At 34.8% G+C, this 24,198-nt stretch overlaps 1 long non-coding RNA gene across 4 annotated transcripts in view; it reads left to right on the top strand.

The window, feature by feature from the left end:
• Positions 1–15,190, top strand: part of LOC141491068 (uncharacterized) — a 37,392-nt gene extending 22,202 nt beyond the window's left edge. For all 4 annotated transcript variants that reach the window (XR_012469448.1, XR_012469449.1, XR_012469450.1 and 1 more), the window contains 2 exons: positions 7,958–8,862; positions 10,531–15,190. This is a non-coding gene — a long non-coding RNA (uncharacterized LOC141491068). The remainder of the gene's footprint in view (positions 1–7,957; positions 8,863–10,530) is intronic.
• The last annotated feature ends 9,008 nt before the right edge of the window (positions 15,191–24,198 follow it).

The following is a 24,198-nucleotide window of genomic DNA, read 5'->3' as shown; positions in this document are numbered from 1 at the left end:
CACACACTGAGACCCTTGTGGGAGTGTCCCAAAAGCTCAGGAAGCACCCCCAAAAAACAGGCTTAGGCTGGGAAAATGAACAAAGAAATAAGAGGAAGACCATTGAGAAATATTTTGCAAATGAGCTCAAGAAGGATCAAAATACTCAGTCTGAAGATGAGGAAGCACAAGCTCCTGCATCTAAAGACTCCAAGAAAAACAGAAATTGGGCTCAGGCTATGACAGAGCTCAAAAAAGACTTTGAAAATCAAATGAGGGAGTTAGAAGAAAAAGTGGGAAAAGAAAGGAGAGAGATGCAGGAAAAACATGAAGATGAAGTCAGCAGCTTAGTCAAGGAAATCCAAAAAAATGCTGAAGAAAATAGCATGCTAAAAAACAGCTTAGGTCAAATGGATAAAACAGTTCAAAAAGTTATTGAGGAGAAGAATGCTTTAAAAAGCAAAATTGGCCAGATGGAAAAAGAGATAAGAAAACTCTCTGAGGAGAATAAATCCTTCAGACAAAGAATAGAATTCAGGGAGATTAATGAATTTACCAGAAATCAGGAATCAATACTTCAAAACCAAAAAAAATGAAAAATTAGAAGAAAATGTGAAATATCTCATTGAAAAAACAACTGACATGGAAAACAGACTAAGGAAAGATAATTTAAAAATTATTGGAATGCCTGAAAGTCATGATCAGGAAAAGAGCCTTGACATCATTTTCAAAGAACTACTACAGGAAAATTGCCCTGATATTCTAGAAGCAGAGGGCAAAATAGAAATGGAGAGAATCCACCGATCCCCCAGAGAAAGAGATCCCCCAAAAAACAACCCCCAGGAATATTATAGCCAAATTCCAGAACTCCCAAGTCAAAGAGAAAATATTACAAGCAGCCAGAAGGACACAGTTCAAATATCATGGAGCTGCAGTCAGGATCACACAGGACTTAGCAGCAGCTACATTGGAAGCTCGTAGGGCTTGGAATACAATATACCAGAAGGCAAAAGAGCTTAGAATGCAGCCAAGAATGAACTACCCAGTAAGGCTGAATGTCCTCTTCCAGGGAAAAAGATGGACTTTCAATGAACCAGGGGAATTTCAAAGGTTCCTTTTGGAATGGCCAGAGCTGAACAGAAGGTTTGATCTTCAGATACAGGACTCAGGTGAAGCATAGAGACTGGAGAAGAGGGGGAAAAATATGAGGGACTTAATGAGGATGAACTGTATGTATAGAAAAATGATACTGATAATATTCATATGAACCATCTCAGCTAATAGAGCAGGTAGAGGGAGCTTTTATAGTTGGAGCACAGGAGAAAGCTGAAGTCGAAGATAAAATATGGTGTAAAAATGGAGTCAATAAGAAAAAAAGGGAAATGGAATGGGTGAAAGAAAAAGGAGAGGGGAATAGTCCAAGCTATTTCACATAATAAGATTTTTTTTATTACAATGAGCTATTGCAATGATATGGAAGGGGGGAGGCAAGGGGCAATGAGGGAACCTTTGCTCTCATCAGAGATGGCTAGGAGAGGAAACAGCAAATATACTCAATGGGGTATAGACATCTGGAGTAAGAAGGAGGGGGGAGCAGGGGGAAGGGGTGGGCATGTGAATAAAGGAGGAGAGGATGGACCATGGGGGGACAGTGGTCAGATATAACATATTTTCTTTTTTTACTTCTTGCAAGGGCCTGGGATTGGATGGCCTGCCCAGGACCATAGGGCCAGGTGGATGCTGGGCCTCAGGGGTGGTATGGGGGCTCAGGGCTTCTTGGCCCCAGGACCAGGGATCTGTCTGCTGCGCCACTCAGCAACCCTATAGCAGAGTCAGAGTGAAAGGAGAGAGAAAATATAGTACATGGTAGTGGAGAAATAAGGAGGGAGTTGCGATCAGCAATGGCAGCGTTGGAAAGATATGGAAGTAACTTTTGTGATGGACTTATCATAAAGAATGTGATCCACTCACGACAGAGTTGATACACATTTTTTGTTATTATTATTTGGGGGAGGGTGCAGGGCAAGTGGGGCTGGGTGGCCTGCCTGGGACCACATAGCAGGGTGATCATTGGGTGTCTGGGGCCGGATTTGGACCCGGGTGCTCCTGGCTCAAGGGCCAATGCTCTGTCTGCCACCCAGCCACCCCTACTATTATTACTATTTTATTTTATTTTTGGTCTTTTTTTTTCTTCTTTTTGGTTTTTGCAGGGCAGTGGGGATCAGGTAGCTTGCATGTCACATGGCTGGGTGATTATTGGGTTTACGAGGCTGGATATGGACTCGGGTGCTCATGGCTCCAGGGCTGGTGCTTCGTCCATTGCACCACCTGGCCATACCTACAATTATTACTATTTTTTTTAAGTTTAATTTTTTTTCTCTCCCCTTTACTTTTTTGCCCAAGCAAGTCTATCTATATTCATGGGGGGAGGGGTATTTTGTTTACTTGTAAACAAGTATATTTTATTAATGTAAAGAAAAACATTTGTACAAAATGAGAATAAAAAATAAATTAAAAAAAGAAAAAAAGTTAAAAAAATTTAACATGCAATTGGGAAAAATAAAATACTATTTTTATTCTTTTTTATTTAAAAAAAGTTGATTTATTGATTATCAGTAGAAAGAAGGAATGTGTTCTTTCTTTAAAAAATTGTTATTTTGAATGTAAAAATATAGATAAATTGAATTGTATGTGAAATTAAATCTACTACATCATTTTTAAAAGTATATAACTTTTTTTGGTTAAAATTTATTTAATTTTACATTTAAACTTAGGTTAAAAAAACCCATAAAGGTAATTTTAAGAAGCATTTAATAAATTTAGTACATTAATTCCAAAGCTGTTATGTTTGTCTGTATCTCTCTATAAATTTCCTTCTGTCTTCTTTGGTAGTGGATTTATGCATTACAGTCACAAATGTTGTGTTTTATTGATACTTTCCCCCTTTTCTTCTTCTTTCTCCTCCTCCTTCTTCTTTCTTCTTCTTCTTCTTCTTCTTCTACTTTTTTCTTCTTCTATTTCCCATCACTATCAATCTATTTTTCCCTTTTTGTTTTCTTTATTATTTATTTACACATTACTAAAATATTCTTTAAGAATAAACATAATGCCCCTTCCCCTACAAAAATATAAAAACCTCATGAGAAATAAAGTAAAAGAAAGAGAAAAAATGTATTTCAGTCTGTGTTCTGATACCATCAGCTCTGTCTCTGGTGGATCACTTTCATTATCATAAGTCCATCTTAATAGTTATTTCTATATTTTTCCACAGTTGCTGTTGCTGACTGTAATTCCCTCTATTCATTCCTCCCCATTACTATCTATTATATTTTCTCTCTCCTTTCACTCTGGCCCTCTTCAAAAAATGTGCTGTGGGGCAGCCAAGTGGCACAGTGGACAGATCACCGGCCCTGGGACCAGGAAGCCCCCAGCCTACATCCTACCCCAGAGACCCAGCAACCACCTGGCCCCATGGCCTGGACAGACCACCCAATCCCAGCACCTTGAAAAAAGTAAAAAAGAAAATGTGTTATATCTGACTATCCTCTCCTATGATCTACCCTCTCCTCTATCACCCCCCTACCCTGTCCACTTTCTCTCCTTTTTCTTCTAGATGTCTATACCCTATTGAGTGTGTATGCTGTTTCCTTTCAGAGCCAGCAACCACCCAATCCCATGTTCCCAGACAGACTACCCAATCCCAGCACCTTGCAAAAAGTAAAAAAAAAATGTTATATCTGACTATCCTCTCTCCTATGATTTACCCTCTCCTCTGTCACCCACATCTCCCTTCCCCTCTCCCTATCCAGCTTTTCTCCTTTTTCTTCTGGATGTCTATACCCTATTGAGTATATGTGCTATTTCCTCTCTGAGCCATTTCTGATGAGAATGAAGGTTCCCTCAGTCCCCCTCACCTTTCCCCCTTTCATACCATTGCCAAAGCTACATGAAATATCTTTTATATGAAATATCTTAGCCTATTCTACTTCTTTCTCTTACTCCCAGTACATTTCCCTTTCACCCATTGACTCCATTTTTGCCATTATATTATATCTTCAAATTCAGCTCTCTCCTGTGCCTTATCTATAAAAGCTACTTCTACCTTCTCTATTAAATGAGAAAGTTCATATGAGTATTATCAGTATCATCTTTCTGTGCAGGAATACATGCAGTTCATCATCATTAATTCCCTCATAATTTAACCTCCTCCTCCACTCTCTTTGTTTTACCTGAGTCCTGTACTTGAAGGTCAAACTTTTTGTTCAGCTCTGGTTGTTTCCACAGGAACATTTGAAATTCCCCTGTTTCATTGAAAGTCCATCTTTTCCACTGGAAGAGATGTTCATTTTTGCTGGGTAGTTGATTCTCGGTTGCATTCCAAGTTCTTTTGCCTTCTGAAATATTATATTCCAAGTCCTACATGCCCTTAATGCAGTTGCTGCTAAATCCTGTGTGATTTTGATTGCAGCTCCACAATATTTGAATTGTGTCCTTCTGGCTGATTGTAATATTTTCTTTTTGACTCGAGAGTTCTGGAATTTGGCTACAATATTACTGGGGATTGGAGTTTTTTTGGATCTCTTTCCATAGGAGATCAGTGGATTCTCTCAATTTCTATTTTGTCCTCTGCTTCTAGGATAGGGCAATTTTACTGTAAAAATTCTTTAAAAATGAGGTCAAGGTTCTTTTCCTGATTGTGACTTACAGGTATCCCAATAATTTTAAAATTATCTTTTCTGGGTCTGTTTTCCAGATTAGTTGTTTCTTCAATGAGATATTTCACATTTTCTTCTAATTTTTCATTCTTTTGGTGTTGAAGTATTGTGTCCTGATTTCTCACAGAGTCATTAGCTTCCTTTAACTCCATTCTTTATCTGAAGGATTTGTTTTCCTCAGAGAACTTTCTTATCTCCTTTTCCATCTGGCCAATTCTGCTTTTAAAAGCATTCTTCTCCTCAATAACTTTTTGAACTATTTTATCCATTTGACCTAAGCTGGTTTTTAACTTATATTTTCTTCATTTTTTTGGATCTCCTTGACTAAGCTGCTGACTTCATTTTCATGTTTTTCCTGCAACTCTCTCATTTATTTTCCCAATTTTTCTTCTATCTCCCTTACTTGATTTTCGAAATCTTTTTTGAGCTCAATCATAGCCTAAGCCCAACTTCTATATTTCTTGGAGTCTTTAGAGGCAGAAGCTTGGACTTTCTCATCTTTTGATTGTGTAATTTGGTCTTCCATGGGACCAAAATAATTGTCTGTGGTCAGGTTCCTCTTTTTTCCTGTTTATTCATTTCCCCAGCCTGTGCCTTGTTTTGGGGTACTTCCTGAGCTTTTGAGTATTATTGGCACACCCCACACACAAGGAACTCAGTGTATTAGGCTCTGTCTGCTCTCCTTGTCTGTGAATGACCACAAGCCCACCCCTCTGCCCTGGAGGCTGTGTGTGTGTGTGTGTGGGGTCCCTGCTCTATGGGGAGCCTAGACTGAGACCAGGGTCTGAATGTGGTCACAGCCCCAGAGTCCTGTTCCAGGGACTGAGAACAGACCTCTGCAGTCTTCCTCCATTTTCTTACCTTCTATGGGCTGAGCACTCAGGGCGCAACTGCTTGGAGGCTCTTGCTGGGCAGTTCCACAGGCCTGCTTCCATTTCCTGGAGTCTGGGCTGGGCTGAGTGCTGGCCATGCTGAGGGTCTGGGCTGCACAGAGTGCGGTGGCCATGCTGAGGGCCTGGGCTTTGCACTTGTGGCAGAGGTCTCCCTGCTGATCTTCCAAGTTGTGCTTGATGCTCCCTGGGGTGCAGATCAGGAAACTGCTTCTGTTGCGAGGAGCCAGGCACTCCCCAGGTGCCCTGGGGTTGTTCTTGGGAGGCTGAAGTTTCTTCCCTCTGGTAGGATGCCCCCCCCCCTCCGCAACTGTGGAACAGAGGTTCCCTCTATTTTCCACATTGCCTTGGACTGGAGAATTGCATCACTGGATCTTTCTGTGGGTTCTGTCTCTCAATAGTTAGAGTTATAATTTTAAGGGTTTTGAAATATTTTGGAGACAGCACCTAAGAGAGGCTCTTCTCTTGCCGCCATCTTGGCTTCCTATTTTTTCCTTTCTTAAAATAAATTTTTATACACTGCTTTGGCCTTTCAAAAGCTTTAACTATCTTTGATGTTCTCAAAAAGAAATATTTAGATTCATGAAATTATAAAGTATGTTTTCCCCTTCTATATAAACTTTTCAGCATTAATTACTCTTGGGTGTCTACCATTTTTCTTTTCTGTTTTTTTGATGAATCATTCTCTGATTTTTCCATTCATTTTTTTTTGTTGACAATGAATCTGTGTGAATCTGACTATATTTCTTAGTGACTTAAACCTGGGTTACCTCTCTGGAAGCATCTTATAATATCTATTGAGCTGTAATTTGCCTTCTGGTTCTAATACTTGGATCTATTTCTAGCTGTTATGATATAATACGGGATGATCCAACCTATTTACAACTCTTACTCTAGTAACTTACCAGGAATCGTTTGACTTTAGAGTTTTTTTCCTTTTAAGTATAGGAAATATAGTCACTTTGTTCTCCTTTAACTATGCTTTTTATTCTAGATATGAGTAAAAATCTTTACTAGAGTGCCTAAAATCATTTTAGGGAAACCCTGAAAACTATAGACTATACTGAATTATAGAGATGATGTACATAGTAAAATAAGAATTCCATTTGCCCATTGTACACTTATAGAGAAGAAAAAAATAAAGTTTATTCTTTTAAATTTACCTATATTTGAAATTAAGATATAAACAATTTATGACTCTAGGGTGGGCTAAAAATTCAATATTTGGTTGAAGTAATGTTTAATTGATATTCTAAATGGATATTATCTCTAGATGAGTATCTGCAAACTTTACTCTTATATTTTCTTTTAAGTTATCTTTGAAAATGTTGATTTATACTGAGGTGATTATATTTCTTCAGACCTGCTTTAAAAAATGGGAAAATTTTTTTCCTGAATTTTGTACAGATATTATAACCAATCTTATGGCTATAAAAATGACACTACCAAAGTTAAGCTATATGCCTGTTCAGAAAAAAAAGACAGAGAACCAATTTGCAAAACCCTAAATATATCATTGTTATCAAAATTGTATTTTAGTTTTATGTTTGTTTTGAAAGCTCTTTGAACTGAGGCTCCAAATGGAGTCAGTTCTTCACCTCTGTTTTAGATTTCTTAAAATGTACCTATTCTGTGATAATACAAAATGTATTATGAGAGAGAAAGCAAACTTTAAAAATATGAAACCAATTCCCCACTGAAAAGGTTGTTTCAAAAATTAGTTAGAACTTGTTCTTTGTTGTTGTTCAGTCTTTTCAGTCATGCCTGATTCTTCAAAACCCTATTTGGGGTTTTCTTGGCAAAGATATCGGGATGGTTTGCCATTTCCTCCTCTAACTCATTTTACAGATGAGAATACTGAGGCAAACAGGGTTAAGTGATTTGGCCAGGATCACACAGCTAGTAAGTATCTGATATCAGATTTGAACTCATGTCTTCCAGACTCCAGGTCCAAGTACTCTATTCATTGCAACATTTGGCTGTTCCTGTCTAGAACCTAAAACAGCACATTTTGATGTAGAGTTAATGTTATAAAAAAATCTTATAACATTATACATTGTAGTCTAGCTTCCCAGTCCAGCCCACAAAAGCCTATATAATTTGCACAGAATAGTAGAAAGTAATGCTATGATGAAGGGTGAAGGGTTAAATTGAGATCTTCCCTATCAGCTGTCATGGACAAGGAGAAGAAACTTCCCTTAGCACACTGAATCAAGACATATTCCAGGGTAGGCATTGTAGGGGAACATTCTTAGTAAACATGTTGGGTCCATACCTGCGGACTTGGCCTGTCCCTGGGTATTTACCACAAGACACTTGGGGGAAGTGATTGTGCTCAGGATCTTCACTGAATTCAGTCCTGTAAACCCTTAGACTATGCTACTTTTATATGAGCACTATAAAGGTCTTATCTTCAAAGAGGATGCTGTGCCGAGGGGACTGTATCATGACATCTCAGGACTTCTTCAACCAGATTTCCAGGTTTGTCAGAGATGCCTCAGTTGGGTAACTATTTTTTTCTTTTATCTCTTATCTCTCTGATATGCTGATGTGTTCTATATATGTGTGTGTATGATCTTGGGTTAAAAGTATATTATAATAATATATAATTATAATCATTAAAATTCTGATTTAAAGATTGAAGAGAGTGTGTCATTGTGGGACAGATTTAGATCGATTAAATTAAAAGTCTGTACAACACGTAACCTTTTCCGTTACATATGGCAACACTACTAACTTTTTCAATTATTATTTTTCTGTTTTGTTTAGTTTTTTCACTGCTCTTGAATGCTATTTGGCAAAAAAATTTGGTTGTAGGAGAATAGGAAAATGAAAAGAAAATTCTGGAGGACATGTCTTAGCAACTTAAAAGTAATTCTTTTGACTCATACATTGAGGGACAAAAGGAGACAGAGGAGAGAAAGAGAAATTTTAATAAAGAGAATGTGGATAGGTGTGAGAGAATGTTTGTAGAAAAATTAAGTGCTGAAAGACAAAGGAAAGGAGGGAAGCAGGTTGTGACAAAGCATCTTTGAGTTACAGGGGTGTAATGAAGCTAGTTTCTACTAGCTCACAAGAGCTGATTTTGATATTTTTTGTGTGAGCAATTACATCTTGGAAATTGACAAATGTTATAAATTAGGGCTTATTTTATTGTTTTGATGATAACCTACACTTAAGAAAGTAATACAGAAAATGTTAATTAATAGTAAACTTTTTTCTTTTTTCTTTTTGATGCAATTGGAGTTAAGTGACTTCCCCAGAATCATACAGAGCTAGTAAGTATCTGTGGTCATATTTGAATTCAGGTCCTGACTCCAGAGCTGATGCTCTATCCACTATGCTACCTAGTTGTCTCACAGATATTAAATTTAGAAGTGTTTCATCTGTACTTTTTTTTGGGGGGGAGAACCAATTATTAAATATTTACAAGTTCTTGGAAACAGTCCACTAATCTGGGCATCAGGTAGTCGATGTCAATGTGGTTGCTTTTACAGTTCTCATAGTTCTAGAGTTAAACTAGTTCAACCCTTGAGTTAGAAAATCCCTTTTACTTCACCTTTGTTCATTCTTTATTTGAAGACTTCTTATAAGGGGAAATCTACACATTACCTATTTTACTTTTTGGATAGTTTTAATTATTAGAAACATATTCTTTACATTAATCAAAAAACTGTTACTCTACAACTTCTACATTCTCCACTCACAGGTCCACAATGTTTATGTACTTTCCTATCCCCCTCCCCACTGTTTATAGAGCATTCCTCTGAGTGGTTCCTACCCTTTGAATATCATTAAAAATGATAATATGATTGTTGTGCTATTAAGATTCTTGACTTATAAAAATATACAATGACAAAAAGCTACCTTGAATTAAATAATGCCTTTTAAATGGGCTTGTATTGTATTAATCACAACAGCATCTACATGCATATGAAGACTAGCAATATGTATCCAAGATATAAATATAATGATATAAACAAGGTACTAGGTAATTGGAAATTCAAGTTTAGTGAAAATCTACAACAATTTCCCTTAGTTCATTTGATTAGTAGAGCTACTAATGAGGTCAAGAACACAATTTTGAAAGCAGAGGGGTAAAAAGTCTTATTTCACAGACAAATCATCTTAAAGTATGTCCTTCTTGTTTGTCACAAGACAAAAATTGGTGAAAAAGTGCAGATGAGCAAAGGTGTTGTTACTATTGGGCTAAAGAGCAAAGCTGGTATTCTCCTGAGAGACACATAGTATAATTCCCACTCACCAAAGAAGTTTAGTTTCCCAATCCTAAAAGGCATAAAGAGGCTTTGTGTACTTCTTTCTTTCCCCAGCAGAATATAAAGTCATTGAGGAAAGGATCATTATAAGATCACAGACCTCAGAGGTCATCTGATTTGACCCTCTCATTTGACTTGCTACCTTCTTAGCTTTCTTAATCTCTTTAGTACTCTCTTCTCTATTTCATCTTCTGTCATTGTCCTTGTAATTTCAATACTGATGATGAAAAATCCCTCTAAGAAAATCCCTCTGACTACAGAATTCCTATCATCTCCAGGATCAAAAACTGAATCCTCTACTTGGTGTTTCAAACTGTTTGCCTCAGTTTTCTCATCTGTAAAATGGATATAAGAATAGCACCTACCTTCCAGGGTTGTGATTATATTTTTCAAAGCACTTAGCACAATGTACAGAGTAGATGCTATAAAATTTCTATTATTATTAATTATTTATTATTCCTTCCCTACTATGGATTCATTTCCCTCCATATACTGCACAGAAGGAAGGATAAAGGTGCATGGGATTCAGCAATCTGCTCTTCCCTTCAGTCTCAGCAATGTATGCACTTTCCCCTGTGCAGGATGAAAAAGACAGCTCATTATATACAGACATTATATACAATCAGCAGACTCACTTTGTACTAATAACTCATTTTCTCTTTCACACAGGGCTGTTATAAAGACCCAAGAAGGAAAATAATCATTTCATCCATAGGACCTGTTATTTGAGTTGGCAGTACCTTGGGGCAGCTTAAGTTGTATGACCCTGAAGGAGGACTGGACCAGACTGGAGAAAAGAAAGAACTAGACACTGAGCCAGTAATCTATCAATCAATCAATAAGCATTTATGCTAGACATTGTGGGAAGACAAAGGTACAACCATCTCTACCCTAAGGACTTTGAGAACCTACCTGGGGGAGTGAGATTAGAGAAACTGGCTGAATATAGCCAGGAACCCAGCTAAGCTCTCTTAATATTCACCTCTAAACCACTTTAAAATAACTTCTCAAATCAAATTTTGGAATGGCAGTCAACAAAGTGTCAGAGTGAGACATTTTCCCAGCCTAAGCAAACATAAATTGGCAGGACAGGTCTGGGGGCTGGACCAGAGATTGGCAGCAGCACTATTGTTGGATCTTCAGGGAAGCTGTGAGAGCAATGGCAACCTCAGTCCCAGGAGCTCTCAGTCCAGAGATGTTACAGGGCTAGAAAAATCAGTTGGTTACCCTTTGCTGGCACTGGGTTGCATCTGATGATAAATGCCAACTCTGTTATCCTTCCTCAGTTCTGGGGAAGAGAGGAGAGCTTTTGGTTGATCCCAAGGGAGTAGGGGACCTGGTTACAATATTAACACTGTGGCTTCAGGAGGGCAGAGAACCTGTTGCAGCCCCAGAATAATGCTGTACCATTGTGAGAAGAGAACTAATACTTGTAGCTGTAGGGGAGTAGGGCTCTTCCTGGATAAAGACCAGAGTGAAGATCAGAAGAGCAGTGACCACACTTTTCCCCAGATCAATCCACTTTGGAGTAGACCAAAAAAATCACATGTCTACAGAATTATCTCTGAAAAGAGCAGCACAAAAAGGCCTGAAGCTTGGGGGTAGCATCTCTGTACCTCCAAGGTGAGTAGAGCCAAATTTTAATATAAAGTTCAGAATCAGGATATAGACTGGAAAAAAGAGAAGACCACAAAAAGGAACTTGACCATAAAACTCTACCTCAGTAGCAAAGAAGACCAAGGTATAAACTCAAAAGAAGTCAACAATGTACAAATAGTTATAAGCAAAGCCTCAAAGAAAAATGCTAATTGGACCCAAGCTCAACTTCTTGGAAGTGTTAAAAAAAAAGTGATGAGTGCTAGAGGAAAAACGGGGAAAGAAATGAGAGTTATGCAAGGAAGTTATGAAAGAACAATTAAGAGCTTGTTAAAAGAGGTATACATTAAAAAAAAAGCATACCCTCCTTAAAGAGCAGAATTGGTTAAATGGAAAAAAGAGACATTGAAGAAGATGCTCACTGAAGAAAATCATTCCTTAAAAAATTAGAATTGGGCAGGCAGAATCTAATGACTTTACAAGACATCAAGAAACAATGAAACAAAGTCAAAAGAATGAAAAAAAGAAGAAAAAGTGAGATATCTCAATGGAAACAATTATTCTGGAAATTAGATCCAGGAGAGATAAATTAAGAATTATTGGACTACTTGAAAACCATAATCAAAGAAAGATAAGATATTCTGAGAGTTGAAGATGGATGCATAGCAGACCTCTGGAAGATGACATGTACAAATACAAGGAAGAGGGAGATAGAATGTTGAATTAGGGAAGAGCTAGCCAGTGGTTTGGTTTGGGTGCAGTATAGAATATATGAAGAGAAGTAATATAAAATAAATTTGGAGTTGTAGGTTAGTGCCAGATTGTGAAGGATTTTAAATCCCAGTCTGAGAAGACTGTCTTTAACCTAGAGTTAACAGAATGCCATTGAATGGAATATTATCATGGAAGTTGTGTGGAAGATGGACTGAAGTGAGACAAGTGACTGGAAACAGGAAAGGAATTAGGAGATAATTGAGAGAGAGAGAGAGAGAGAGAGAGAGAGAGAGAGAGAGAGAGAGAGAGAGAGAGAGAGAGAGAGAGAGAGAGAGACAGAGGAGACAGAGACAGACAGACAGAGACAGAGAGAGACAGAGAGACAGACAGAAAGGGAGAGATTTATGGTTAAAGTAAAAGACTTGGGGAGAAGGGAAATTGAGGAGTTGAAGATGATTTTGTGATTAACATGTATTACTCAAAGAATTGTGTTATTCTCTGAAATAAGGAAATTTGAAGGAGTAGGTTTGAGAGGAAGATAATGAAATCAATTTGGACATGTGAAGTTTGAGCTTCTTATGGGATAGCCAAGTGGTCCTGCCTAACAGTCTCCAGGACTGAAGTTTAGAAAAGAGATAGGGAATGAATATATAGATTTGGGAATCATCTATATAGGGGAGGAAACAAAGAGAGAAAAGAGAAAGATCCAAGATAGAGCCTTGGGATTTGAAGGTGAGAGAGATGGATGGTGATTACTAAAACAGACAGTATGCAATCAGAGATGGGGGGGAAACCAAAAGACTTTAGTGGGATGAAGGAAAAAAGGAGAGAATATTCAGGAGGAGGGGTTGGTTCATAGTGTCTATAAAGCAGTTAAAAAAAATTGAAATCTGAGAAAAAGCCCATCAGATTTAGTAGTTAAGAACTCATTGGTAATCATTGAGAGAGTAGTTTTAGTAAAATGCTTAGATGTGAAGCCAGATTACAAAGGACAACCACACGGAATAGACAATTCTTTTTTAGAAGAATGGCAGGGGAAAAAGAGAGATATAAAAAATAATAGCTTGAAGAGACATCAGGGTCAAATTAAATATTTTTAACTGTTTGTTTTCTAGGGTGGGGATGACCTGGGAATGTTTATAGGCATCAGAGAAGAAGCTAAGAAGTTAGGCAGGATGATTCAGGCCTAAGGACTTTCAGGGCTGGCTCAGTAAATTCAACCTCTTGTAATCTCTTCTACAAAATGGAAAAATAATACCTCCAACTTTACAGGTTATTGTAAGGATCAAACAAGATAATGTGTAAAGAGTAATGTAAACCTTAAAGATAAATATTAGAAATCATTATTTTTGATTTGCTATTGTTCATAGAGAAGCCAGCCTGGAATCAGGAAAACTCATCTTCCTGAGTTCATTTCCAGCCTCAGACACTTACTGGTTGTGTGACCCTGGGCAAGTTATTTCATTCAGTTTGCCTCAGTTTTCTCATCTGTAAAATGAACTGGAGAAGGAAATGGCAAACCATTCTAGTATCTTTGCCAAGAAAACCCCAAAAGGAATCATGAAAAATTAGATACAACTGAAAATAACTGAATAACAACTGCAGGCATCTCTTCCCTCTGGAAGGGAAGAGCCTAAAACAGGGTTGTCTTCCCTGAGAAAGTAGGAGAAACTATGTATCACTTCACTCCACATTATGTTCCATTTCATTGGTGATCAGTCTTTTTCTAAGAGGTGGATGTGGAAGATAATTATAGGAGCTTTTAAATCAAATTTATTATGTAATGATATTAATAAAAGTTAGCATTTATGTATGACTTTAAGATTTACAAAGCACTTTACATGTATTATTTCATTTGATATTTGCAACAATCCTATGGGGCAGGTGTCATTATTATCCTAGTTTTACAGATGAGGAAACTGAAGTTGAGAAAGGGTGACACAGCTGGTGTCTGAGGTAGAATTTGAACTCAAGTCTTCTTGACTTCATATCCCACAGTTTACCCATTGAATCCCATGGCTGGCTCAATAATTCCATTAAAACAAAAATTAAATGACATTAGTCAAAGGAAGTACACAATTTAAAATGCCTAGTAAAATATAAGGGCAGCTATTAAGGGAGTCATTGCTAGATTTGATATCAGAGGATCTGGGTTCAAATTCTCCCTCTATTAACTTATGACCTTGGTAAATTTCTTTATCTTTCTGAACCTCTGTTTCCTCCTTTTTAAAAATGAGAAGATTGGATTAGATTGGACCAGCCCATTCAAATTCAAAATTAGTGATCCCATTATTTTTAAAATGTACTGATTCTGGATTTTGTTCTATTGTAGTACTATCAAGTGTCAGAAGAGGGCACCATTAGCAAAGCAAAATTGAAATAAAAAATGGAGGAAGAAGGAGGTAGTTTAGTTTTGTACTCTGTTGTTTTTGAATGGAATAAAATTGATGTCATATTTCCTTCTTAGCACCTCATATTTTTAAGCCTATTTAAAATAATTTCAATACTTCAAATATTAATGTTGAAATCCCTGATGTATAGTAAATACTCAGTTGGGTGGCACAGTGAATTGTATTGTGTCTGGAATAAGGAAGACCTGAGTTCAAATTCTCCTTCAAACATTTATTAACTGTATGGTCCTGGACAAGTGACTTAAACTCAATCTCATCTCTTCTGAAAAATGGAAATAATAATTACTCCTACATTACAGGTTATTGTAAAGATCAAACAAGATAATGTGTAAAGAGTAATGTAAACCTTAAAGATAAATATTAGAAATCATTGTTTTTGATGTTGTCATATAGTTTTTTTCCATCGTAGAATATTTTGGTTTGCAAAGAACTAAAATTGAAGATCACCCAAAGGCTCCCCTGGGAGATGAGTGATAGATACCGCAAGGGTTGAACAAATGTCAAACTTGTACAAAAATCTACAAATACGGCTAGAATTAGATTAAAATGTAATTGGGAAATATTTAAGAAAATAAATAAAAAGACAATATAACATAATGTTGTTTGTAATTTTCTAAATCTATATAATAACAGCAGACTCCCATCTCTATTTGGGTTTGACATCAATGATAGAGTATTATTCTTCTTTGGTTATTTCATTCATGTCTAACTTTTCATAAATTTTCTAAATCTATATAAATAACAATATTTGTAATATGATATTCCAGAAGGAAAAGGAGCTTGGATCATAACCAAGAATCAACTACCCAACCAAACTGAGCATAATCTTTCTGGGAGAAGATGAATAATCAATGATATAGGCAACTTTCAAACTTTCTTGATGAAAAGACCTCAACGAAACAAAAAATTTGATCTTCAAATACAAGATTCAAGAGAAGCATAAAAAGGAAAATAGAAAAGAAAAACATCAGTCTTATAATTTATTGTTTGTAAGAAACACATTTAAAGGACAGAGGTACACCCAGAATAAAGATAAAAGGGTGGAATACAATATATTATGCTTCTATTGAAATAAAAAAAGCAGGTGTAGCAATCCTGACCTCAAATAAAAACAAAAGCTAAAATAGATCTAATTAAAAGAGATAAAGAAGGAACTACTTGCTAAAAGGTACCATAGATAATGAAGAAATATCGATGCTAAACATATTTGTGCCAAGTGGTATAGCATCCAAACTTTTTAAAAATTTCTTTCTTTCTTTCTTTCTTTCTTTCTTTCTTTCTTTCTTTCTTTCTTTCTTTCTTTCTTTCTTTCTTTCTTTCTCTTTCTTTCTTCCTTTCTTCCTTTCTTTCTTTTTCTTCCCTTCCCTTCCTTCCTTCCTTCCTTCCTTCCTTCCTTCCTTCCTTCCTTCCTTCCTTCCTTCCTTCCTTTCTTTCTTTCTTTCTTTCTTTCTTTCTTTCTTTCTTTCTTTCTTTTTTTTTTTTCTTTCTTTCTTTCTTTCTTTCTTTCTTTCTTTCTTTCTTTCTTTCTTTCTTTCTTTCTTTCTTTCTTTCTTTTCATCCATTTATACATGCATATTTCCAAGTTACAAAATTCCCCTCCACCCTCCCTTCTCACTCCCCTCCCCTCAGCAGGGAATAATCAGGTTAGCATCCAAACTCTTAGAAGAGAACTTCTTTCAGGGAGAAATGATTACCTAGCTGTGTGGCCTTGGGCAAGCCACTTAAACCCATTTGCCTTGCCAAAAAATCTAAAAAAAAAGAAAAAAGAAAAAAAGAAAAAAAAAAGAAAATTGAATGAGGATAGAAAAGAATAGTCATTTTCTTAATGGCACCTACACAGAAATTGGCCATGTATTAGATCATAAAAACCTCAGAAACATGCAAAAAGACAGAAATATTAAATGCATCCTTTTCAGATCATGATGCAATAAAAATTATGTATAATAAAGGGTCATAGAAAGATCGACTAAAATTAATTAGAAACTAAATAATCTAATCCTAAATAAACTAATCTTAAACAATCAATCAATCAATCAATAATTTCATCAAAGGGAATGATAATGATGAGAAAAGAAACCAAAATTTAAAGGATGCATGGGATACAAAGCAGTTGTTATGGGAAATAATATTCTATTTATAAATGCATATAAAATAAAGAATACTTAGAAAGTTAGAAAAGAACAATTTAAAAATCCTCAATTAAATACCTAATTAGAAATTCTGAAATTCAAAAGAGAGATTAATAAAATTGAAAGTAAGAAAACTATTGAACTAATAAATTAAACTGAGTGATTGAGGAAAAACAATAAAATAGACAAACTTTTGGTTAATTGGATATAAAAAAGCAAGAGTATCAAAAGTTAAAAGCGTGAATTCACCCTTGAAGAAGAAATTAAAGCAATGAAGAAGAAGTTAAAGCAATAATTAGGAGTATTTTTCCAAACTGTATGTCAATAAATTTGAAAATCTAAGTGAAATGGATAAATATTTATAAAAATACAAACTGGCCTGATTAACAGAACAGGAATTAAAATCCTTAAGTAACTCTATTTCAGGGGGGAAAAAAATTGAAAAAGCCATCAATTTAACTTCCTAAGGAAAAATCTCTAGGGTCAAATGGATTTACAAGTGAATTCTGCTGAACATTTAAAGAGCAATTAATTAACAATTAATTATAATAATATATAAACTTTTTGGAAAAATAGGTAGAATCCTACCAAATTCTTTTTATGACACAAATATGATGTTGATACCTAAACCAGAAAGAGTCAAAGCATATAAATAAAATTATCATTTCCCTAATGAATATTGTTGCAAATATTTTAAATAAAATTTTAGTAGAGGTTACAGCAATTTATCACCAGGATAATACACTTTGACCAGGTGGGATTCATATCAGAAATGCAGGACTGGTTCAATATTAGGAAAATTATAAGCCTAATTGATCATATAAAAAATAAAACTATGAGAAATAATATGCTTATCTCATTAGATGCTAAAATCTTTTGTCAAATACAGCATCTATTTCTATTAAAAATACTAGAGAATATAGGAATAAATAGTTTCCCTTAAAATGTAATAGTATCTGTCTAAAACTATCAGTAAGCATTATATGTAATAAGAAGCATTCCCAATAAGATTGGGGCAAAATACACATGCCATTATCACCACTTAAAAATGTTAACTTAAGCAATAAGAGAAGAAAAAAATTGAAGGAATTAGAATAGGTCACAAGGAAACAAAACTCTCATTCTGTAGAAGATATGATGGCATATATATATATATATATATATATATATATATATATATATATATATAAATTCTAGAGAAACAACTAAAAAACTGCTGAAACAATGAACAACTTTAGCAAATTTAGGATAGAAAATCAACTTGCATAAACGATCAACATTTCTATATATTACCACCAAAGTCCAATGGCAAGATTTAGAAAGAGAAATTCCATTTAAAATAACTATCCAAAATATAAAATATTTGGGATTCTACCTGCCAAGACAAACCCAGGAACTACACGAACACAATTACAAAATATTTTCACAAAAATTTTCACACAAAGTCAGATCTAAACAATTGGAATAATGTCAATCACTTATGGATGGGCCAATATAATAAAATATATAATAAATATTGTATTAATTGATAAATATAATAATATTTTATTATTAAATAATATATAATAAAAATGACCTACCTATATTAACTGACTTATTTAGTGTCATACCAACCAAACTATAGAAAATTATTTTTTAGAGCTAGAAAAAATAATACCAAAATTAATCTGAAACATCAAAAGGTAAAGAATATCAAGGGAATTAGTGAAAATAATACAAAGGAAGATGTCTAGCCATGCCAGATATAAACTATATTAAAAAAAGGCAGTCATCAAAACTGTGTGGTACTGACTAAGAAATAGGGTGGTGAATTGTGGAATAGATTAGGTACACAAAACACAAGAGTAAATGACTATAGTAGTCTACTGTTAATAAACTCAAAGACTTCAGCTTCTGGGATTAGAACTATTTGACAAAAACTGCTGGGAAAACTGGAAAATAGTATGACAGAAAACCACATCTCTTTCCATATACCAAGATAAGGGCAAAATGGGTGCATTATTTAGACATAAAGTATGATACCATAAGCAAATTAGGAAAGGAAAGAATAGTTTATCTGTTAGATCTATAGAGAAAGGAAGAATTTATAACCAAATAAGAGATTGAGAGCATTCTGAAATGCAAAATTGATCATTTTAATTCCATTAAATTGAAAGATTTTTTTTCACAAACAAAACCAAGGAAAGCAGAAAGGTGGGAAACAACTTTTATAGCCAGTATTTCTGATAAAAATATAATTTCTCAAAGATATAGAATATTGAGAATACAAGTCATTCCCCAATTGATAAATGGTCAAAAGATAGGGACAGGTAGTTTTTAGATGAAGAAATTAAATCTATATATATTCTTATGAAAAAAAATGGTCTTGGGGGCGGCTAGATGGTGTAGTGGATAGAGCACTGGCCCTGGAGTCAGGAGTACCTGAGTTCAAATCTGGCCTCAGACACTTAATAATTACCTAGCCGTGTGGCCTTGGGCAAGCCACTTAACCCTACTGCCTTGAAAAAAATCTAAAAAAAATGCTCTAAATTGCTATTGATTAGAGAAATACAACTTAAAATGACTCTGAGATACTATCTCACAGCCACCAGATTGACTAATATTAAGTGAAAACTGTTAGAGAAAATGGGGGAAAATTGAAACATTAGTACATTGTGCAGTTGTGAACTAAACCAAACATTCTGGAGAGTAGTTTGGGACTGTACCCAAAAGGTTATAAAAATATGCATACCTTTTGATCCAGCAATACTAGGTATGATCTCAAAAATCATAAAAATGAAAGAGGACTCACATGTACAAAATAGCAGCTAGCTCCTCTTGTGGTGGCAAAGAATTAGAAACTGGGTATTCCCATCAATTTGGGGAATGACAGAACAAGTTGTGGCATATGAATGTTGTGAAATAACTATTTTTATATATGAAGTATTTAGCAGACAGATTTCAGAAAAACCTGGAAAGACATGAACTGACGCGGAGTGAAGTAGGCAGAACTAGGAGAGCATTGTACAGAGTGACAACATTGTGTGATGACCAACTATTAGCTCTTCTCAAGATTTAACTCTTCTCTTAATATAATGATCCAAGACAGTTCTAAAAGACTCATGATAGAAGATGTTATCCATATCCAGAGAAAGTTCTATGGAGTCTGATTGCATATCAGAGCATAGTATTTTTACTTTTTTTGTTTTTTGTTTTGTGGTTTTCCCCTTTTGTTCTGATTCCTCTTTTACCATGTGACTAATGTGGAAATGTGTTTAGCATGATTCTACTCATATAACCTATAGCAGATTGCTTGTTTTCTTGGGGAGGAGGAGGGAAGGGAGGGAAAGAGACAAATTTGGAACTCAAAATCTTACAAAAATGAATGTTGAAAATTATCTTTATATGTAATTTGAAAAAAATAAAATAGTATTAAGTGGGGGTGGGGTAGAAAATGTACAGTCAAGTTTTCTTGGCTAGCATGTTCTGTTTCTCAGTGCATGCTAAGAATGAACATACAAATACAACTGTATTCAGATTTAATTGGGGTGTTATGTCTGATTTTGTTGAATGGGTCACATTATTTTCTGGAGAAATCAAGGTTTTCTAATACTAATAGCTGATGATCCTTAGTTCAAAACAGACTATTAAAGTACCAGAGATAAGATCTCAAAATATCTTCTTTTGAAAAAAATTCATATACTATTTTTGTCTTTTCCAGTTAATGAGAATTTAAAAAACTAATCTGTCCCTTTTTACTACCTCCACATTATAATTTTTTTTAAAAGAAAAACATTAACATTAAATGGTCCTCAATATTTGATGGACTAGATATCTAGTCCATCAAAACTTATTCTTTCATTAGTTCTGTACAAAAATGTATGTCTCTAAAAGGTGATATCATAAGCCAATTAGGAGAACAAGGAATAGGTTATCTGTCATATCTATGGAAAGGGGTGTAGTTTATGATCAAAGAGGAGAAAGAGACATTATGAAATGAAAAGTGGATAATATTAATTATATTAAATTGAAAAGTTTTTGCACAAATAAAACCAATGCAACCAAGATGGAAAAGAATGAAGTAAGTTGGGAAAAAATTTGTACAGCTAGTGTTTCTGATAAAGGATTCAATTCTAAGATATAGAATGAACTAAGTCATATTTATAAGAATACAAATCATTCCACAAAGGATAGGAAAAGGCAATTTTCAGATGAAGAAACAAATTATAGTTATATGAAAAAAATGCTCTAAAATCATTTTCATTTAGAGAAATGTAAATTAAACCAACTCTGAGGTACCACCTCACACCTGTCAGATTGGCCATTATGACTAAAAACGAAAAGTGATTAATGTTGAAGGGAATATTAGAAAATTGGGACACTAATGCATTGTTGGTGAACTAATCCAACCATTCTGGAAAGCAATTTGTAGTTACACTCAAAGGGCAATAAAACTGTGCATACCCTTTGAACCAGCAACACCACTACCAGGTCTCTGTCCTCAAGAGATGATAAAAAAGGGCAAAAAACACACATGTATGAATATATAGCAGCTCTTTTCATAATAGAAAAGAACTGGAAATTAAGGGGATGTCCATAAATTAGGGAATGGTTGCACAAATTGTGGTATATGAATGTGATGGAACACTATTGTTCTATAAGAAATTATGAGGGATGGTACTTCAGAATAGCTTGGAAAGACTTGTATGAACAGAATCAGAAGAACATTGGTCACACTAACAGCAACATTGTGTGAAGATTGACTGTGATGGACTTGTTCATTTTTACTGTACATCAAAGACATTTCTGTGATGGAAAGTATCATCTGTATCCAGAGAAAGAATTTTGGAATTTAAATGTAGACCAAAGCATATTGTATTCAATTTTTAAAAGTTATTTTATTTGTAAGGTTTTTTCCTCTCTTTTTTCCTATTGATTTGATTCTTCTTCTACATGATTAATATTGATTTATGTTTAATATGTATAACCTATATTCTTAGGTAGTTTTCTGTCAGGGGTGGGGGGGAGAGGGAGAAAAATGTGAAACTCAAAACCTTGCTAAAATGATTGTTGAGAACTATCATTGCAAGTTGTTGAAAAAATAAACATTTTTAAAAAAAATTTATGTCTCTTTAATTTTAAGTTCATCACATCTATAAGGAGATGTTATGCTTCATTTTCATTCTTTTGGACTTTTGGTTTATCATTGACTTGGTGAAAGTTCTAAAATCTTTCAAGGTTGTTTTTCCCCCCTATAATGTTATGGTTGTATAAATTGTTCTCTTTGTTCTGCTCTTTTCATTCTGCATCAGCTCATAAAGGTCTTTTCATTTTCCTCTGAAATAGTTTCATTTCTAATTGCAGAGTAATATTTCATTACATTTATCTGCCAAAAATTCTTTAGCCATTTCCCAATAGGAGGATACCTCCTTTTTAGTTTTTATTTTTTGACTATCATGAAAAGAAGTTATTATGGATATTTTTGTACATTGAAATCTTTGTTCTTCCTTCTTTGTCTTCTTTGGAGTATAGACCTGGTAGTGGTATTGTTGGAATAAACAGTTTAGTTACTTTCAGCATCCATAGTACCAAATTTCTTTTCAGACCTGCTGGACCAATTCATAGCTTTACCAACAATGGACCTGTTTTCTTCTAACCCCCAACAATATTTGTCATTTTCCTTTTTTTTATCATCTGTGCCAGTTTGATAGATGTAAGGAGGTTCCTCAAAGTTGCTTTAATTTGAATTCCTGTTATTTCTAGTGATTTAGAACATTCTGTATATGATTGTTTTTTCTCTTTAAAAAACCATTTCTTTTAATCAATCAAAATCTTCCTTCTCATCCTTCTACTTCAAATCTCTCTTGCTCCCAAGGATGCAAGAGGAAAAAACCCAATACGAACATATATAGTCAATCAAAAGAAATTTCCACATTGATCATATCCAAAAAATATTTGTCTCATTCTGCACTGAATTTTTCACCTCTCTCTCAGGAGGTAGGTATTAGATTTCTGAATTAGTTTTCTGGAATCCTAATTGGTCATTATGTTTATCAACTTTTATCAAAGTTCAACAAATAGTATTCCATCACATTTATATACCATAATTTGTTAATCTATCCTCTATTCCTTATTTTATGAGCTCCTAACCCTGATTCTCATTTGTTTACACCTCAAAAAGGGCTATAAATATTTTTTGTACATTCTTACAGGTTGTTTTACTTACACTAGGATGAATTTCTGTGCTGAACTGAGTGTATATATGTATATTATTTCTTCTTCTGACCAGTTCAGATGAGAATGAGATTCAAATGTCAGCCATAACACCCACTCCTTGCTTTAGTCCTTGTTTATATAGGTATTAACTTTAATTCTCTGGTTATGTGGGATAATTTCCCCTAAACTTCCTTTTCCTTCCCCCACAGTATATTTCTCTTCCTCTCTCTCTTTCCGTTCTTTTCTTAAGATCATCAAGATATAACAGAAAATTCCCAGACATTGTCTAATTAGATTCTTTGAACCATGATGATAATAGGGTTCAGAGGGGACATATATCATTTCCCCATATTTCAATTAAACAGTTTATTCTTATTTAGTCCTTTAACATTGTTCATTCATATTTATAGCATTTTGTGTTTCTCTTGACTTCTGTTTGAAAATCAAACTCTCTGTAGAGCTGGGCTTTTAATGTTAGCCCTCTTTTCATTAGAAATCCACTTTTCCCCTCTATATTCATTTTTGCTGGGTAGGTTATTCTTGACTGTAAGCCCATATTTTTTGCCTTCTGGAATAACATATTCTAAGTTTTCTGCTTCTTTATAGTGGTGACTGCTAAATCTTGGGTGGCTCTGTTTGTGGCTCCTCAGTACTTGGATTTTTTCTGGCTATGTACAGAATTTTTGCCTTTGATCTGGAAGCTTGGATTTTGGTTATGACTTTTCTGGGAGTTTTAATTTGGGGGTTTCAGGAAGTAATTTCTGCATTCTTTCTAAGAAATGTGGACAGTTTTAATATTTCTTGAAATAAGCATTCTCAGGTCTTATTTTTGTTATGGCATTGAGATATTAGAGTGATTCTTAAATTTTTTTCTTCTCAATCTGTTTTCTAGGTCAGTTTTTATTTTAAGATTTCTTACATTTTTCTTTTTTAACCTTTAACTTTGCTTTAATATTTATTGTTGCTTTATGATATTGATTTCTGCTTGATCCATCCTAATTTTTGTTTGTTTGTTTGTTTTGCAAGGCACATGGGGTTAAGTGGCTTGCCCAAGGCCACACAGCTAGGTAATTATTAAGTGTCTGAGACCGGAGTTGAACCCAGGTACTCCTGACCCCAAGGCTGGTGCTTTATCCACTATGCCACCTAGCTGCCCCCCATCCTAATATTCAAGGTGTTTGTTGCTTTAGGCAAGGTTCTGTACTTCTTGTGTCAAGCTATTGATTCCCTTTTCAATAGTTCTAGTTTCTTTTAAAATTTTTTCTCAAGAACTCTCATTTTATTTATAAACA

The sequence above is a fragment of the Macrotis lagotis genome, chromosome 6, assembly GCF_037893015.1.
Source record: "Macrotis lagotis isolate mMagLag1 chromosome 6, bilby.v1.9.chrom.fasta, whole genome shotgun sequence".
NCBI classification, from domain to species: domain Eukaryota; kingdom Metazoa; phylum Chordata; class Mammalia; order Peramelemorphia; family Peramelidae; genus Macrotis; species Macrotis lagotis.
This window is presented reverse-complemented; position numbering and strand designations above follow the sequence as displayed.